At 38.4% G+C, this 13,883-nt stretch overlaps 1 protein-coding gene across 11 annotated transcripts in view; it reads left to right on the forward strand.

Moving 5' to 3' along the window:
- Positions 1 to 13,883, forward strand: part of PDE4D (phosphodiesterase 4D) — a 1,541,788-nt gene that overhangs the window by 1,178,146 nt on the left and 349,759 nt on the right. Inside the window, exon 1 of one of the 11 annotated variants that reach the window (XM_055252919.2) lies at positions 11,197 to 11,727. The exons of the other annotated variants lie outside the window; for them this stretch is intronic. The gene's annotated coding sequence lies outside the window, so the exon portion shown is untranslated. Of the gene's footprint in view, positions 1 to 11,196; positions 11,728 to 13,883 lie in introns of those variants that run through there. 11 annotated transcript variants of the gene reach the window in all.

Consider the following 13,883-nt stretch of genomic DNA (forward strand, 5'->3'; position numbering starts at 1 on the left):
GTGAAGTGCTTTAATCCTCACAACAAACATAGGAGGGATGTAGTATTATTACCCCCTTTTTACAGATGTGAAAACCGCAGTACACAAGGTGAAGTGAGAGGCCCCAAATCACACAGCTAGTAAATGGTGGTGTCAGACCTCAAATCCCACTAGTCTGTCTTCAGAGTCTATATCATTAACCACTGTTCCCTGTGCTTTTTAAGATTAGTTTTATGGATATTGTGCTATTTCTAATAAAAGGATATAGTTTTTGTTATATATTTTTCTTCTTAGTCTTCACTTTTGGGTCTTGGACCACATGTGCTATTATCATATTTTAGCTCATAAGAGACTTCTCTGATAATTTTGTATAAAACACATTTATAGAACATTTGTATCTTGTAAATGTAATTTTTCTTACTTTTATCTCCTTTGATCCCCTTGTCAACCTCTAGAATATACAGAGCTTTATCCTCATTTTTCAGATGAAGAAATGGACCAAAAAAGACTAAACAATTTGTTCAACTCCCTATCACCAGTTTCTAGCAGTTCTGTGACTAGAAACCAAATCTCCTGGCTCTTAGTCCTGCATTATTTCTAGTATTTCAAACCATCGCTTCATTTCTCTCCCTTATGCTTTTGGAAAGAAAATTGAGAATAATGTTAAGAACCCCAGTAAAATTGGAGAGGCATTTCTTGAGAAACATTTAAAATAATTTAAGAAGTCTTCACAAAAGTAGTAGGCAAAAATGTGTTACATTAACAACGGATCTCATGAAGTCAGTGCATACAGCTAGGTTCTGGTTTATTAATTTTCAATTTTTTCATTTTTGGGTCTGCCTAATCTGAGCACTTTGCAGTACATGTCTGAGTGCTCTCATGCTTTGTGCTATTGCTTTTTTAAGGTAGCTCATTTGCACTTGTTCATCATCCTGTTCCTTCCCCCAGTGCCCCAGGTTCTGTTGCTAATTATTGACCCAGGAAAGCCTCAGAAGAGGCCAAGGCAGCTAAAATTGGAGTGCTCTTTACTTAGACTTATAATGCATTTTCCATTTTTCAGAAAGAGTAAAGCATTTTTAGCTGCCAGATTCAGAGACCATTCAGTTATATGGGCACTTGAGTTTCTGCTAAAGAATCACAACTCAATTTAATTTTTTTTTTTTTTTAGTATTTAATTCACAGCCAGTCTGGAGTGTGTGTGTGTGTGTGTATTTCTCTTTCTGTATTAACATATAAGACACAGCAGAATAATAATGTGTCCATTCATTCCATAGATATTTCTCAAAGAGTTGCCAAGAATAAAGAATAGTGCTAAAAAAAAGGTGGAGGATGGTTAGGTGTAAAATTACCTCCTCTCACAGGACCTGGCACATGACAAATGCTTCAGAAATATTTATCAAACTGAAATGAGCTATTACATGAATTGTATTCTCTGGCTTTGGAATCTATTGGGGAAATGATGAAGTCATTAAATATATGCGAATTGGAAAGGAATTTAGGAATCATCTCATGCAGCCCTTTTATTTTAAAGATGAAGCAATGGAAATGCAAGAAAGTTATGTGTCTTTTCCAAGCAAGATCACACATCTATTTAGAAATAGTATGCTTTTTTCATTGTAACATGTGTTTTAGAGATTACACATATGTCAATGTCTGCAGTGCAGGGCATAATGTGAGGAGAGCTGTTGAGTGCTTTAGAACAGTGCTACTCAGTGGAAATATAATGCACACCCCATATACAATTTTAAATTTTTATTAATAGGCACATTTTAAAAAGTTTAAAAATCAGTGAAATTATTTTTTTATACTAAGTCTTCAAAATCCAGAGTGTATATTATATTTTTGACACATCTCAATTTGGACTAGCCATATTTTAAGTATTTAATAGTTACATGTGTCTTGGGGGGCTACTCTATAGACTATATGGCTCCAGAATCACAGAGAGGGAAAAATAATAATGTATTTTTAAAGCTGCAGTATTTTTACCATTGGTTATATTTTTAAGTCTGATTTTAACAAAAAAGTGCAAAAATGAAACAAACTGACTCAACACATTTTTTTCTTTTTTTTATTATTGTACTTTAAGTTTTAGGGTACATGTGCACAACATGCAGGTTTGTTACATATGTATACATGTGCCATGTTGGTGTGCTGCACCCATTAACTCGTCATTTAGCATTAGGTATATCTCCTAATGCTATCCCTCCCCCCTCCTCCCACCCCACAACAGTCCCTGGTGTGTGATGTTCCCCTTCCTGTGTCCATTGTTCAATTCCCACCTATGAGTGAGAACATGCGGTGTTTGGTTTTCTGTCCTTGCGATAGTTTGCTGAGAATGATGGTTTCCAGCTTCATCCATGTCCCTACAAAGGACATGAACTCATCATTTTTTATGGCTGCATAGTATTCCATGGCGTGTATGTGCCACGTTTTCTTAATCCAGTCTATCATTGTGACTCAACACATTTAAAAAAAAAAATCTAGAGTAGACCTATACCATTTGACAGATTGCATCAACAGTTACAATTTTAGACATCCCTACCCCTCCACACGTAGAAATTAGTGAATAAGCAGACTGTCAGTAGTACTGGCTCAAATGGTTCTACATATAACTTCTACCAAACTTTCAAGGGAGGGGTAACTTCTACCTTATATGAATTATCTCATTTTACAAGTAACTATAAGTATACAATAAGTTCCGTTTGCAGCACTATAGGAGCTTGAACTGTCTGCCAATTTTTAAAGAATATGCTTAAGCAGTAATCTTGGTTATCCATATTATCTTACATTTCCTTATGAATATTGAGAGTTTGTTCTATTATTGATAAATACAAAGGTGTCACTGTTTAATAGACTGCTGCATAGGTCCTTCTGCTATGCATTTACTATTTAAGGCATAAAAACGTAGGTAGCAAGAAGATTTATCTTTCTGGCTTTTCTTGAAATTCCCGTTTCTAACAAGATATTCTGCAGAAGCAAAGATACTACCTCATTGTTCAATGTTTCCACAAAAGGTTAATATAACTGTGGGTTCAGCTATCACCTTCACCTTTTCTTGGATCTTTGATCAGAGTTTAGGTAAATATGTTGATAGGTTTCCCCCTTTTAAGTTCCTGAGCTTTTGAAGTGAAACCAGAGCTGAGATAGGAAAGTGAACAGCAAGGGGCAGAGCACAGCAGAAACTGAATTAGGTCACTTTTCTAGAGGCTTCTGAATTTGGTACAGTAGGATTTCTGTGATCATCTTAAACCTAGCTTTTCAAAAGGCTATTACTGTTCCATTTTATTCTCTGGCCCAGAAAATAAATCAGAACACTTCTATATCCTTTTCCTCAAAAGCTGATTCTGATTCTCTATATGATGCCACATTATTAAAGTTTTCCCTATTCATTACCATGACGCCATGCAGCCTTCTAAGATGTTTTCTTTAGTTCTTAGTTCCTTTGCAGTTCCATCTCCAAGCATAAATGCTCATTAATATCAGTACAGTGAGGAAGATAGACATGTGTCAGTCAGTGAGAATACTTGCAGCTGTAACCGCCAGAAAGTTGTAATTTCACTGGCTTAAACCATAAGCCATCCTGAGGTGGGATGCTCCAAGTCACTCAGTAACTCAGTGACATTATTAAAGGTGGCCTGAGTCTTTTTTCATCTTTCTCTTCTGCCAGCCTCAAGTGTTGGTGAGTTTTCTGGTTTGCTCCTGTAAACTCGAGATGTCTGTCACAGGTCCAACTATTACATGCAGGTAACTATGGCCAGTCAGAAAAGAGGGCCTTCTTTTTATGTTTTCTTTTAAGAAGGAAAAAAAATCATTTCCAGATGGTCTCCCCTTGTCCCACTTCCCTTCAATGTCTTATTGGCCAAAATAGTTTCACATGCCGATGCCTTAACAAATCTCACTGCCTTGGGAATGGTACTTTCATGATTATCTGAGACAATCAGGTTTCCCTCATGGTGGCTGGGGCTGAGGCCCACCTCCCTGTTAAGTATGTGGCTGCAAGTGCAGGTGGATATTTGAATTTTACTGGGGGCCTAGTAGGAAGGAATGGCTCTTGGGTAGGCTACCCATAGAGTCAACTACAAGTAAATCAGAAACTATACTATCATAAGTGCTACAGGGAAACATGTAAATGCAGGATGCTGTAGAAACACGCAAGAAGGGCCCCTGGCCATGCTTGCTTGAGCAAGAGGGAGAGAGGAATGCCAGAGTGGGCTTTTAAATAAAATGTTATCTGATCTGAGATATAAAGTTCAAGAGGAGATAGCCAAGGAAAGGGTGGTGGAAGGAGAGAGAGGGTATCAGGTAGACACGGTATCATGTGCAAATGACTGGGAATAAGATAAAATGTGGTGGGTTTGGGGAGATGCAGAAAAATTAGTTGGACTAAGGTATAGAGCATAAGTTGGGGAGTCAGTCAGAAATAGGGCTACAGAGGTAAACTGTAGATCATAAAAGATCTGATAAGTCACATAGAAATTTCTACTTTATTCTGCTGCAGTGGGTAGGCAGTGAAATATTTTAAGCAGCAAATGACATAATTAAACATGCACTTCAAAAAAATGTCTTTGGCTGCTGTGGAAAATTGGATTGCATATCTTCAAGACCAAAAGTAGGTAGAACATGTGAGAATCAATTCCAATATTCCAGGAAAGAGTGGTGAAGGGCTTTAAGATAATGTCAGTGGGGCTGGAGACAGGTGAATAGGTTTGATTGATATTTAGGAATTTTGACTAAACAGGACTTGGTGAATAGGTAAGAGGAATAGGGATTAATAATCACTCAGATTTCCAGCTTGGAAGACTGGGAGGATGGGAATGACATTTACTGAGTTAGGATATCCAAAGGAGAAGCAGACTGGGGGCATGGGGGGTGAATTAATTTAAATTATAACTAAAGAAGGGCTTATTCTGTATGAAATTCAAGAGAAGTATTCCAGTCCTTAAAGCATTTTCAGATGCCAAGGGATATGTTAACCAATAAGTGGTATAGAACAATACTAGAGGTACTATAATTTATTACAGATGGTGATCAATAAAGCAAGAGAGAGAGATAAAAGAGCTTAAAGAAGAAATTGCCTCTCTCTCAGAAAGAATTAGTGGGAGAATCTGATGTTCTTAATGAAAGAAAAAAAATTTTAGTTGGATCTTGCATAAAAAGATTAGACAGATGGGAATTGTCGAGGGTGGAGGCATATTTAACAATGATAACAGTCTAGATTGCTAGCAAGCTTGGATAGGCAAAATAAAATAGAAAGGTTAGGGACTAATTGAAATGGGAGTTGAATTAGGGAGGCATATTTAAGGAATGATAACAGTCTAGATTGCTAGCAAGCTTGGATAGGCAAAATAAAATAGAAAGGTTAGGGACTAGTTGAATTAGTCAGAACTGTTGAGATCCCAAGAGAAAAACAAAATTCACCTTTTCTATGTTGATCTATTATTGCAAGGTGCGTTAGTCAGCTATTGCTACAGTAATGCTACCGAACAATCAACCACAAAATACCAGTGACATTTGCTTCTTGCTCATAGTCCTGCTAATGGATCAGAATAGTGCTGCTTCAGGCTGCAGGTTGCCTTCATGCTTGTTCTTCATGTTTCTCCTTGGACAAATCATCTCCCAGGGCATGTCCTTGTGGCACAGTTTACAACTCCCAGTGTGGCAAGTAGAAATGTTCAATACCTTGTAAGGCCTCAGCTTAGAAGGCAGCATCATTTGTGCCCACATTCTGTTAGCCACGGCACATGATATGACTAAACCCAATATCACTGAGGGAGGAGAGCATGAGGAAGAAAAGGATGGTGAATATTTGCTGCAATGCCTAATACATAATGTAAATATAGATAGCATTGGATTTGACCCATAAGCCATAAAGATTCTAGAATACCAGTGTTCCCAACTGTAGAGTGCCCAATGAGCTTCTTGACAAACTCAGGAGGGTAACCTCCATTTGTGTGACCTCCTTTCTTTGCTCTTTATTTGTGCATTTGTGCATTTCAAAGGGATGACATGAGCCCATAAACTACTCATTGGGTTGCTTGGTCAGAATCAGAACCAGTTACTTCAGGACGGTCTCATTTCATGATTAGTTGCCTTTGGTCTCATGCAATGGTATCATTTCATTCCTCTAGAGGTTTATGTTCCCTCCCTCACCAGCAATACTGAGTGAGTGATAAGAACTAAAGCAATAAAAAATGATTGAACTATTTTCCTTAGTATGTAGTTATTGGACTTCTTCCAAAAATCCAGCACACTTATAAAAACCAAACTAAGGCATTTTGCTGGTTATTGTGCCAATAGTGTGTCTTAATTAGTCCTGAGAATTTATGTGGCCCATGAAAGAGGCATAATTTTCCTAAGATTGCACAGCTAAGTTACATATCTGAGACTTGAAGACATCCTCAGATTATGTTATCTCTAAATCTCTAATTGCTATGTAGCAAGAGATTTTAGCCATTTTTTTATTCCTGAATCAAGGATGCATAACTAAAGTTGTATTCAATCAATCCAAAAATTCTCAAGCCTAAATAATCCTAGGACTTGAGCAGACCTTATAGTGTGTGTGCACAAGTGCGCATGCATGTACTCTATTTTTAGATTATCTTTTAAGAGGGACCAGTGACATGGTCATACAATACAACAGAAGAACTCACTCCCTGTTTCTCTTTAATTCCCATATTACACTCAGCACTTATTCTCCTTTCATTCTGTGGCTTCTGTGCTGCTAGCAGTGACCAGTGACTCAGGAAGGCTGCATATCGTGAAGAAAAAGGTGCCTTTCCAGGCACGGTTCAGTCCTGAGGCTCCTTTTCACACCATCTCATAGACATTTCAGAGCAAAACTCTAGCTTTTTTTTTTTACGACTACTTTTCCATTCCATACTTTTCTTAATGTTGCGGAGATAATTTGAAAGAAAGGAAAAAAGAACAGGGAGAACACAAAGGCAAGAAGATGAGCAAGATGCCAGATTTAAGAAGTGTATTTATATTTAGTTCTTTACAAATTAAATTCTGCTGAGACCCTTAAATATTAGCTGTCACAGGGATTGTGCTTGAAAAACTTGATTCCAACCCTAAGCATAAAAATCTGTCTAGGCAAGGCAGTAGATTGGAGGACTATCATTACACATTATAGGAGGAAGGCCCTGTTCAATGCCAATTTCCAGGAGTGCCATCTCAGGGAGCCAGGGAAAGACATAGGCCAGGTAACATGTCTGATGTATGGAAAAAAGCCCTGAGGGTGCCATGTTGGTGGAACAGGAGCAGAAGGGAAATCAGACTGAGAGAATGAAAGCTCAATAGAAGTACAATAAACAGACTGAACAAAGTACAGATGGAGTCAGGTCAAGTTTAATATGAATGTCCCTGGGCCCTGTGTTTCATCTCAGCGTTAAGTGCAGGAAATCATTGGATTTCTCCAAGGATGGGTCTTTAGAGCAACAGACTTTAGAAATTGAATACATTAAAATTATTTTCTATAAAGAAATTTATCAATAGAAAGAATAGATTACTTAATGGTTTATCTTAATGAAAAAACGACAAAAGGCTTCAACAAATAACTGTTGCTGGTTGGTTGGTGGGTTGGTTGGTGAATAATAAAAAGGAAAGAAGGAAGAAAAGGAGTAGAGGAGGAAAGGAGGTGAGAGAGGGAGATTTGAAAGGGAAATAGCTGTGCTCTAAGTTCACTATTTTTAAAAGCCTAGAGTGATTAACAAATTATACCCTCAATCAGATTTTATATAACTTTTTTCAATCTTATTTGTCATATATTAATGTGCTGTATTCATGAAATGATTTTGAGATTTTAAAGCAATGATTAACGATATAGTAGTTCATTTAAATTTTTTACAAGTTGCTGGATACAAAATATGGATAATGAATTATATCAAATAAGTATAAATATAAGTAAACGCTTTTAAATTAAAACTCAGTAAGTTGTTATGATTAAAATTGTTCACTTTATTTTCCTCCTGTGTATGGGTTTCTCATAAATGGTAACTTATACCTATGAAAATATAGGGTTCTATAAAGTCTGAAAACATAGATATTATATATCTTAATGGACTGAAAATGTCCTTCCTGATATTATGTATAGCCTGTGTTTCCAGACTAAGTGCCAGGCACTATTCTAAGTTAGGCACGATTCTAAGTGTTTTACTGTTCATTTAGGCTGTCTGGCTAGTGTTTTTCTCACCTTATCAGCATCCCACCTTTTATTAAGTGAATTTGCCTAAACACACCTGCACACGCACATGCATGCGCGTGCACACACACACACTTTTTGCATTTGGAAGCCTGGCTATTATGGAACTCTAGAACATGAGAGCTCAGGGTCAACCACGAAGATTCAATAAGGTCTGGCTGGGGATGTGACCAAGACTATCCTAGCAGTTATGGCTGTGGACTGGGTGGCTTCTCCACTGACCCTTGGAGGTAGTTTTGCTTCACTGCTTTAGAAATGTTGCGGAGACTTATCTTATTTCACTTTTCGGTGTTTGTCTTGGTTCCTGTAGAACTGGCTTGAGGCTTAGAAGACGTCCTCCCACCTGCATTTGGAAAAATACATTTCTAACACTTTTCCTCATATGGAAATTTTTAAGTCATTGAAAAACTCATACTGCAGCATTTGTAGAAACAATTTCAGAACAGAGTACTTTATTGCTTTTCCTAAAAGAATTTTAACTGTGCATGTGTAAGTATTATAAATGCATAAAATACATAGTTAATCCAAAAGACATAACTATATCACACATAGTAGTTATAGGTCACCTCAAATATATTAGTAACATCTTTTTATAGAGACTCTGTTGTTATTTCACTCACACTAAAGGATAAACACAGAATTAAGGTTGAAATTTGTATAAGACCAGTCTAAAGCCAGCCACAGCTATGTAATTTCCATGATTTTCTCCCAATCAATGGAAAATTACTGTCAGCTGAGCCAAAGTCTGCAGACTGTGAGCAAATGTCTGTTTCCTTCCCACAACTGAGTGTTTGAAACTTTTTTCAATCAGTAAAATTACCATTAAAGGTCAGAGATTAGTTTTTCATGCATGATGGATTCCATTTGCTTTCAAAGTATTATACCAGGAGAGTAGACTTTTTTTTCTGACTTTAGAATCAAATTAGAATTCAAATATTCAGAGTTTTGAGTCAACCTCAAACCATTTCATTTTACTTTCCCTTGACAAAATGTTATTGTTTTAAATAGGGAAGGAGAAAGGTCTTGGGAAAACACACACACACACACACACACACGTACTCTCTCATATTTGAAATTAGCATGTAGTTTAAGGATATTACACACAGCTCTATGATGAGCTTAACTTGAATTTCCTTAGATTATGAGTATTTTGAAAGCAGTGACTTGATTTTTTAACTAAATACCTTTCATATTTGATAACCTGTTCCTTTTCCTGTGTGTATCGTCTTAACTAATGACTGCCCGCAATGAACGTAAGGGCTACGGTCTTTCTTTTTATTAAGATAAAAGAATTTCCCAAATCATTGTTTATAAAATAAAAGATTAGAAAAATTCACCTGTGTAAAAATTGAACTAGACTTCTATAACATAGCAGCTATCTTGTGCAGAAAGGGGCTGCTTACGTAGTTTATTTCTTTAACACACAGTTGCTAATTACAAAAACAGCATACATCCAGAGATTGTGAAAAAAGAAGTTAAAAAAAATCTTGCCTATTATTCTACTACCGTAACACAATTATGTTTAACATTTTTCATATTTTTAATTTATTTTCTCTTTCCATAAATTCTGATCTGTCTATAAAGGTACTATTGTGGTCTGCTTCGTTGACTAAAGGAATATTTTTGCCTCTTTCAGAACCTTTTTTAAAAAAATGGCTTCTTTTGTGTATTTGAGGCAATTTCAACTTAACCCTATTGCATATATTCTATAAGTAGCTGTCTTTCATGAAACAGACACCTTTTTCTTTTAAAAGTCAAGGAGATTGTACAGAACTTTGTGATTTTAATTACTGCATGGCAAACTAATTCAGTCTCATATCCTTTCCAGTTAATAGGGATTTGTCCCTAGCTATGTGACCTAAGCAAGCTCTTTAACTGTGCTTCACCTCAGTTTCCTTATCTGTAAAACATGGATAATATTATTTTTAGTCTAAAACTTCCTCTGATATGACAGAAAAGACCAATGTGAAACAATTCCCTGAATTTGTCAATAAACCATGTTACATTTATAAAAATGCCTCCAGTGTACCCAGACCAGAGGAATCTGTGGCTTATACTAAAATGTGTATTATGTATTCATTCTCAAGGTATATGCCAACAGTTAAGTTAGAAATCCATCCCTTTCTCTGTCACTTGTCCAAAGTCAATTACTCCATACTTCTTTTACATAAGGAAAACTATCTTAAAAGGAGGAAATAAGATCAGGGACAAACAAAAGGTCATAAGATCTTTCATTTTACTGCCTTTCAAAAGGTTAAGATCAGAGAACTTAGACATGCATAGGCTTTGGCTTGAGGAATAATTGAGTCAACCATCATAACAGAGGGCCTGAAAGTATCTGAAGGTAGAATGAATAGTTTATAGTAAGCCAGTCCACTCTCAGCTCTGAGAACATCCAGCTGCATAACCTCAAGGGAACTGCGTGGAAAAAATTAAGGGAAATGCTTTGGGCTTTAGAGCTTTTCATTTCCTATGAGCAAGGCATCTCCTGCCCTTGTCTCACCCATATCTCCGTTGTCCTCATGTAGTCTTCCTGCTGGTTCACTGTGTGCCTGGCAAGTCAGGTTCTTACGCGAGGGAAAGAGCTGTTTTAAGTTGTTTATGAATAGAGAAAGCAGATTCAGTCAGACGTAATCTGACTCTGTATGCCTGCAGGGGTTGTGGCCTTTGTTAGATTATTATGCCTGTAATGTGGGATGTCATGCTGCAGAGATGTAAAGTGGGATGGGCCTGAAATAGGTCTTGTAATAAAAAGGCAGTTAGGGAAGCCTGCTGGTGTCCTGCCTGGTTACTGCTATCTAAGTGCAGCAATGTGTTAATTGATTTTAATAAAGAGTTGAAATCATTGTTAACTGGCCTCCCTCCCACTGAGTGAAGAAGGCAGGTTACACACGCACACATGTTTGCCTCCCCTAGTGAGTGGTATGAATGCAGCTGCTTCTGAAGGGCCAGCAAGTGGCCTTCTTAAAACTTCCCTTGGGTGGGGTTTTCCCTTTTTGCCAACTGGTGCCCACCAAGCCAGTGGATGCTCTCAACGTCTAGGCAAATGCCAAAAACGTCATCTTTGGCTCAGATGTGCACTGGCCTGTTAGAGACAACTGCCATGAGGAGAAGGAATGTCATCAGCTGCTAGGTCTTAAATTATCAGCCCCGATTGACAGCTGCAGGAGGTAGTGCCTGCCTATAGTACTGAGGCCATGACCCACCTCTGGAGAGACCACAGCCTCATCCCTAGAGTAGAACTGGGAATTCTCCATTGAGACAGGAAGGCAGCAGTTGAACCTGGCAGGTTTTAGAGTGAAGTGTCTAAGGACAGAATTTCTCATTTCTCCACCTCTGCGCATGTGTAAGGCGGCAATATTTTCATAGAGGTGAAGAAGGCAAGTGTCCAGTGGTTATTATGACATCCGTTTACCTCATTCCAGTCAGTGTGCCATGTTTCATAGCCGTTGTCAACTACATTTGGTGAAGACTGTTTCCTCCTTTCACAACTGGAACATTGACACTAACTACATTCCAGAGTTCATTACATAGAGCTGTGTCTGTGGGTAAGTTAATAGGTAATTTTAAATAACTAGATATAGTCTTTTCCTCTTCCATGTAAGCCAAGATAATATTTCCAGTTCTCCTTCTGCACATGTGAGTACAGTTTATATATAAATCAATAGCAAGATGGAAATTTACTCTGAGCTTTGTGATGTTTTCACTTTAAGATGCTGTAGTTCTAATCCTTTATACGTTTATTTCATTTTCCCCGTTTCAACCCCAGTATATAGCAACACTCACCTGCTCTAGAACGTGATTATCAACTGTTTAAGCTATCACTGTAACATTAAAAAAAAAGTTCTATGTTCAAAGACTAAAGGAACCCAGGTAGTTTCTTTTAAACAGGAAGGGTAGTTTTCATGATCATAAACATGTAAAGAAAAATGTCATTTTTGAAATTTCATGAATCTTACGTCTATACCGATTCCAAATCCAAACTCAGACTGGCAATCTGCCTTTATGATTGCAAAGCCCTGTAGCTTGTTATCTTTAAGTACCTCTTGATCAAGTATTTAAGTGAAATAAAGAGTCTAAATGTTATAGGAGGTGAGTCTGGGCAGGGTCTCCCTCCCTACCCAAATGTGAAGAAAACATACACCTGTTTCCCCTGGACCTGGCTGGACACCAATTCTACCTACCCATGGGACCATTCTGTTCTGACAATTAGCAAGAGATTGAGACCCAGAGGACAAATACAGCCCTTATTTCAGCAGGAAGCAGCCACGGAAGACTGACCTTCATCCACTAGCCCCAGATAATTGAGTCTCAAACTCTTGAGGGGGGAATATGTTAGGCCCTCAGTTTTTGTCTTCTTGGAAGAAAAAAATTCAGCCAAGAGACAGACGTAGATTTCAGACAGAAGCAAAAGTTTATTGAAGCAAAGTACATTTGGAAGGGACCAAGTGGGCAACTGGAAAGATTGAGTGTCCCGCCGATTGTTGGCTCAGGACTCTTATAAAGTTACTATTTCCTGATTCTTCCTGATCTCCTCCCATCATACGTCCTTTTGGGCCAGCTGTTGGTTAATCGCCACATGCTCAGTGACTTCCCAGTATCTGGGAGGGGCTGCATGCGCCATTTGGTGGTTGTAGTTATGCACATGTACTCTTTGGGCAATTTTCCTTTACTGGTCTAGTGCCCCCAGAGGAAGGTCATATACCAGTCAAACTTTGCCATTTTGCCCCTTACTGTGCACGCCTGCTCAATTCTTAGGATTTTATCACAAAGTTGTTGCCTACAAGCTTAAGATGTTTCCTGTTAGGAAATTTTCCCCTCTCTGGTGCCAGCCATGACCATCTATCATTCCTGAAGAGGCCATCTGACAATCACATGACAGTCATTTGACTGTCTCCTGACATTCCTTGGGGCCCTATCCTGCCCTGCTCATATCCACCTATCTACCTACCCTAACATATTCCCCCCTCAAGAGTTTGAGACTCAATTATCTGGGGCTAGTGGATGAAGGTCAGTCTTCTGTGGCTGCTTCCTGCTGAAATAAGGGCTGTATTTGTCCTCTGGGTCTCAATCTCTTGCTAATTGTCAGAACAGAATGGTCCCATGGGTAGGTAGAATTGGTGTCCAGCCAGGTCCAGGGGAAACAGGTGTATGTTTTCTTCACATTTGGGTAGGGAGGTAGATATTCCCGTATTGCAGAATTTCTGCTCCTCAGTTCAGCTGAATCCAGGTTCAGTGTCAGGACCAGGAAAAGTTAGGCACACAGACACGTGGAAGGGTGAGGGGAATGGAATTTATTATTTATTGGGCAAAAAGGAAAAAAAAAAAAACTTTCAGCAAAGTGAGAGGGGTTTCTGCCAGGAGGCTCCCATCTCACAGATTAGATTCCGGCCCCCACACATGAGCTAAAGATCCCAGGCTCCTTCCCCGGCACAAGGCATGAACTTCCTGGTAGCTTTACTCCGTCTTCGCAGTGCACAGGCAGGCGGGAGATTCTCCAGGGATACTCCCTCTTATCTGCCTCCTGCATCTATCACCTGCATTATTGGGAACTTGGTTTGAAATTGTTAGATCCTGGAGAAGACAAATTTATCTAGTAGGTTAAAAGGCAGGGGCCAAAAAGGAGTATATGTATGGAAACAGCTGGTTCGAGCAGGGGAGGAGCCATGTGAGCAATGGGAGAGTAGATTTTACAGAGTTCCAG

The sequence above is a fragment of the Symphalangus syndactylus genome, chromosome 18 (assembly GCF_028878055.3).
Source record: "Symphalangus syndactylus isolate Jambi chromosome 18, NHGRI_mSymSyn1-v2.1_pri, whole genome shotgun sequence".
Taxonomy (NCBI): domain Eukaryota; kingdom Metazoa; phylum Chordata; class Mammalia; order Primates; family Hylobatidae; genus Symphalangus; species Symphalangus syndactylus.